The sequence below is a fragment of the Puma concolor genome, chromosome A3, assembly GCF_028749965.1.
Source record: "Puma concolor isolate L17-30 chromosome A3, mPumCon1.1.hap2, whole genome shotgun sequence".
Classification (NCBI taxonomy): domain Eukaryota; kingdom Metazoa; phylum Chordata; class Mammalia; order Carnivora; family Felidae; genus Puma; species Puma concolor.
Window position 1 is genome coordinate 9199744 of NC_141669.1, and position 6023 is coordinate 9205766.

A 6023-nucleotide genomic window follows, 5' to 3' on the forward strand; every position below is an offset into this window, starting at 1 on the left:
AAGTGCAGCATGGGACAGAATGATCTAGAATCCAGATCAAGAGGGCATGGGGGCATTCATGCTGGGTTCTCTGGGGGCCATCTCGAATCTCTCTGAATCTCCATGTCCTCATCAGAGAAGTTCAGCCTCCCAGGGTCATTGCGAGAATCAAAGGGACACAGTTAGGGGAGATGTTGTTTAAATTGTGAACGTGCTTGCAAACACTAGTTATAATATCCAAGATTTGATGACACATCCCATTTAAACTCCCTTTGTTTTCTGGTTGTGATAACGGAACCCCCCTCTTACTCTCCTGGGACGGCTTGAGGGTACATAAAGCTAAAACCCTGAGGCGCATCCCATTCCCCTCGGAAATCATGACACCGTCACATGGAAACGATCTCACAGACACGCCCCTTCCTGGGACGTTGGTAAGTATCAAAAAGTAACTACTCAAATAATCGCAAATAGGAGTCAATTTGTGTTTCCTGGCACACCCCAAAGCTTTGTGTGCATTACTGATACAGGAGATGATTCTTAATAGGATCCTCTGTGTATTCTGACGTCTCAACTTCCCCTCTTGCCTCTGGGACGACTCAAGCCCTGTAATTGAAGTTCCAAGAAAATTGAAGTCATTCATCTTTTTTCTCTTTAATGCAAAAAATATAGAAGTGCTCTTAACTTTTGCAGAAAAAGCCCCACAACTGCGCCAAATTATAATAATTGACTCTGCCTTCGTTGAACCAGCTGCGAAGATAGTCTGGTGGAACCCAGCAGTTTGCTAAATTCAGAAATAGTTAATTCGCGAGAACAGCTGTTGCCCAGTCACGTGTCAGCACTTGTTTATTTCATAAGGGAAACTGAAGGGAGAACAGGTCTCCCCGCTACAAGTGCAACAGGGCCCCGCTCTTCCGAGAGAACAGCTCGTTTTCTTCTGAGATCACCTGCTCCGTATTCCCTGAGAAGTTATCCTGGATAAAGGAAGTCCGAGAAGCTCTTGGGTTCACCAGGAGAGGAGCCAGGAGAAAGTTGTGGAAGACAGCCCTGTCACGTTTCGGGATAGCGTCGAGGACTTCTGCCTGAATAAATTCCCGAGGGCAGTCACCCGGCTGGCGTTACCATGTTTCAAAAATGTCTTATTTTAATTATCTTTAAAACAATGTTCTGAAACTTCCTGTGTGTGTGTGTGTGTGTGTGTGTGTGTATAAGTAAATGTCCTGGAAACCCTTTTTAAAATGCAGAATCCCGGGCCTTTGCCTGTTAGGTTCTGAATCAGTAGGTGTGGGGTGAGCCAGGGAACCTGCATTTTCATATATATGCACCCGGGGATTCCGATGCTGATGTCTAATGAGCGGGTGGATCGAGTCTCCCCGAGCACCTCACTTCCCCTCACACACTAAACTTTAGGTGCAGGGCTCTGCCTTCTGTTCTCGAATGCACCAGTGTCTCCTATCTTGGGGAAATTTTGCTTGCTCTGGCCTTTGCCTGGAGTGCTCACTCTGTAGATCTTCGTGTGGTCGTCTCTTAACATTCAGGTTTTGACTCAAGCCGCACCTTCTTACAGAAAGTACTGCCTACACTTCCTGCACGCAGGGACCCAGCGAGCACTGCTTTCCCAAGTCCCTTTTTTGTGAAGTAATCCTCTCCCACCCCAACTCACCGTCTGCTTCCTTTCCCTCTTTGCTCCTCTTTGGAAGTTGGCATTAGGTGTTCCCTCATTTCCCCAGACTGTAAACTCCATGAAAACTGGGATCTCCTCTGACTCATTCACTGTGTGGTCTCGATGCACACGAACAGAACAGTGCCTGGCATAGGTTTGGGGCCCACCGAAATTTGGTCCCGGACACAGGGAAAAAAATGAAATATCGTCTTAAAGGTAGGAGAGAAGAGGGGTCTGTAGGTCAGAGAGCCAAGCATTCAGTGCCGTTGAAATTTTTCTTTGAAATTATTCCTTTCATCTTTAAAACTTATCACCGTGAACTTTCCCCACTGTTCCGTAATGCAACCCTATTTGTTTTAGTATAAGAATAATTCTTCAAATGACTTACCATTAGATAAAATCGACGCTCCGGGAAGATGAGCCACATGGACACCTCCAAGGGCATTCAGGAATATGAATAACTCAGTGTTAGAACTAACCACCGTGTAAGAATAGAGCTAGTCTTATTAGAGCGAGACGGACAACTCTGGGATCGTAGAACAAAATTCTAGAGGGACATTTGGCTGCAGAGGTCTGGTGACCCAGCAGCCTGACTGCTCTCCTGGGTCCCCCCCCCCGCCTCTGGATCAAGACGCTCTGGGCCCCTCCATTTTACTGCTGCTTTAAATTCACGTGGGGACCCAGTGAACACTGCTTTTCAAACTCGCTTATGCTATTACCTGTCAGAAATGCTGAGACACATCGGGTTTTCAAATCCCTATATGCAGAGAGAAAAGAAAACTGAAATGCATAAAGAACATTTTTTAAGTTTATTTATTTTGAGAGAGAGAGAGAGAGAGAGAGAGAGAGAGAATGCGAGCAGGGGAGGGACAGAGAGAGACAGAGAGAGAGAATCCCAAGCAGGCTCCGTGCTGTCAGCTCAGAGCCCTACATGAGCCACCCAAGTCATTCCAAGAACATTTTTAAGAAAGTCTCCTCGGGTTTACTGGTTTCACGTTTCCTACAGTTGCATGGCAGGGATGACTTGCCGATTGGTGGCCTTGCTTCCTTCCATTTGCTGCCTTTGGACAGCAGCCCATTGTCTCTGCTAACGGCTCACGCTCCCAGTGTGGCTGTTTCTGACTCTCTGTTCTAACAACTCATCCCAATAGAATTCGGACTCCACGTGGGGAAAGATGTTCAAGGTTTGGTTCACGGACTTACCTCGTCGTAGTTTTTAATGTCTGAGGCGGGTCTGTAGAATCTGTGCTTTCTCATCATCATCCAGAATAAGCAGTTAGTTTCTAGGGTCGCCAACCAAGGTTGAGAAATGATGAATTTCACTTTCTAAGACGTTGGCCACACGAGACCTTCCCTTTCAGCGCTAGACTGAGGGATGCTAGTTCTTCTGAGTGGCCAGACCGAGGACTGGCCCCAACTCTGCCCTGCTCTTCAGGTTAGCCCTGGCTTTTGGGGATGGTCTTACCTCTCTTATTGGATGCAGCGTGCCATAAAATGAACATGGCACTCCCGTAGGACAAGGAAGCTCATCTTTTCCAGGGGCTAATTCATAACCCAATGTTTTAGCTGAGAAGCAAAATGGGTTCCAGGTATCTTTTTGGGCACTGAGTAGTGACGTACGTGATCTTAGAACAATCATTTATCCCTTCTTCTCTCATCTGCTAAGAGGGGTCAATAATGATCTACTAGAATTGTTCTAAGTATTAAATGCATGGAAATCAACTACATCTGAGCCTGGAGAGCATCAAGTGTCCAAAAGGCGTCACTAGCATGGCTAGCAGTAGGAGTGATGTTTTCTTAAAATCTGAATATGGCTTTGTCTGCTGGGGATTTGGCAAGAATGTCCTCGTGTATTGGCAGGAATCCATCAATATTGATCAACGAGTGTTTATTGAGAATCTGTAACATGAGTAAGGTGCTCGCCTAGAAATAACTAGTCGAGATGGTGTGACTAACCCTACCTTCAGGAGTTTCTATTGCCATCCCTGAATTAAACTTTCTGTGATTCTAGGATAGAATCTCAGTGTTTGAGACAGGCCAGCTGGCCTTGGGAAAGATGAAGAAAAAAACTCGACTTCCCTTATAGGCAGCATTGTGAATTATAGCCATTCACCTTGGCTTTGCCCTGTAGCTATGTGACACGGGTATTAACCATGAGAAGTGGCATGACAGGAAAGGAGTGCGCAGCAGACTCTTGGAGTCTGGAAAGCTCATCGACAAGTGACAATTGAATCGAACAGATCTGAAAATCTTCATCCTACGGAAGAAGTGGGAAAAGGAAAACAAGTTTGCATTTCAGAGCCTCGGGAAGGCCCATGAACTAGGGATATCAGGCGTTTCCGAATGTGCAGGTAAAAACAGAACCGAAACCCAGTAGATAAGTGGAAGGGTTGTATAGAAAGCAGGTGGACTCCCAGAAGCCAAAACGCAGACAGGTGACTGCCTCTGCCACACGTGGTTGAGCTCTGCAGGATCACTTTCTGGAAAGGGTGGATCAGAGGACAACTTTCTCCCTTACGACTTTCAGAAGTATCGCTTGGAACTTTCCGTTTTGGATCTTTGCTGAGTTCTTCTACTCTTTAAATTCTCCTGTCTGCTCTTTACATTGGTTATTTGGAATGTTGTAATTCTGTATGCCTGTTCTCCATAGACTCTCCGATGATGATCTGGTCAACATCCTTGGCTTCAGATCCCACCAAAAGCTGATGATCGTTAAGAGCTGTCACATCCAACCCTGGCCTCATGTCTACGACGGGCCACCTGAGAACCACACTGGATGCTCCCCAGGCCCCGCGTATCCCCCAAAACCTTCTTTATATCTGCGTATTTCACCTCCATTTCTCCTCTCGTCTCCTACCATTTCCTCCGAGCCAAAGGCTGGGAGGGATCCTCACTCTTTCTTATCCTTCATTCTTCAGGAGTTGTTCTTAATCCCTTCCCATTCTTGGGTTCTATTAAACAAATGGAGCCAAGTGAACAGAAGAAAGAGCCAGATCTGGAGGAGTCTGTGTTCTCCCTGGGATGCTGACATATGAACATTATATGGCATCGGAGCAGAAATGCTCTGAATGATGGCTCTGTGAAGTTCCACAGCACAGAGAGAAGGAAGTGATGAATTTCTGGGTGGAGAGCAATTTCAAAGTTTCCAGAGAGATTCCATTGCAGCTGAGGCTTGAAGAAAGCATTAGCTTTTTCTCCTTAAGTGGATTTCCTTCTTTTAAGTTTATTTATTTTGAGAGAGAGAGGGAGAGAGGGAGGGAGAGAGAATCCCAAGCAGGCTCCATACTGTCAACACAGAGCCTGACATGGGGCTTGGTCTCAGGAACCGTGAGATCATGACCCGAGAGGAAACCAGGAGTCAGATGCTTAATTGACTGAGCCACCCAGGCGCCCCAGAAAGCAAAAACATTTTTAGAAGAAGCAGCAGCCAGAGGATGCCGCCGCAGGCCGGGCATGGCCCACGGACACGAGTGGCTTGTTTGGCAACTGACGAGCCATTTGACCCTGGACCATCATTTGGCACGAGGAGTCCTGAGCCTAGCAGTAGTGAGGCTTCAGTCAAAATGTGGGTCATGAGGTGGGTGCCGGGCTTGGGTGACTAGACTTTATCCCAGAGGCAGAGGGATCTCACAATGAATAACGAGCAGGGAAGAGGTTAAAGTTTTGAAAGATTATTCTGGCAGCAACGAGGAGAACAGACTGGATGGGCTAGAGGAGATGGAGAATTTGAGGAATTATGGAACGTGTCCCGAGGTCAGATGGGTTCTTATGAAGACGACATCTCTGATGGAATAAGGAGGGTGAGGGCAGATGGGACATCCTGATTATGATTTCCATGGAGTCATGTGTTATTTTAGACTCTATTTTCTTTGACTGGAGCACAGTATCGGCTCTTGGCCACCGTGCAAGGACGTGCATTCGAAAAGAAGACAATGTCCCTTTCATGTTTCAAAGCCTTTCAAATTAGCATGAGGCTCTCTACAAAAGAGAGCACATGGGCATCTTCCTGAAGCTTTATGCCATGGGCATCGGATATCGGAACCTCAGGATGTAGGTCAGCTTGAGGCTCTGCACTGACAGTCCTCAAGCGCTGTAAGGACAAATCCATTCCCGGACGACATCACGCTCCAGGAGGGAGAGCTGCCTGGCGGGTCAGAGCGTGACCTGTGTCAGAGCGCAAGTCCCCCTCCCCCACCAAGCTGCCGATTCGTATGGAATCTACATTCCCGGAGACGCTGGCAGCCCAAATTCAAACTCGGTTCTAAATTAGCTCTTTTGCTAACGTGTTTCCTTGCCTAGAGGGATTTGGGAAATGGAGACAGTGCCTCTGCTATTGCCAAGAAAAAAAAAAAAAAAAAAAAAAGAAAAGCCTTATCTGAAAATA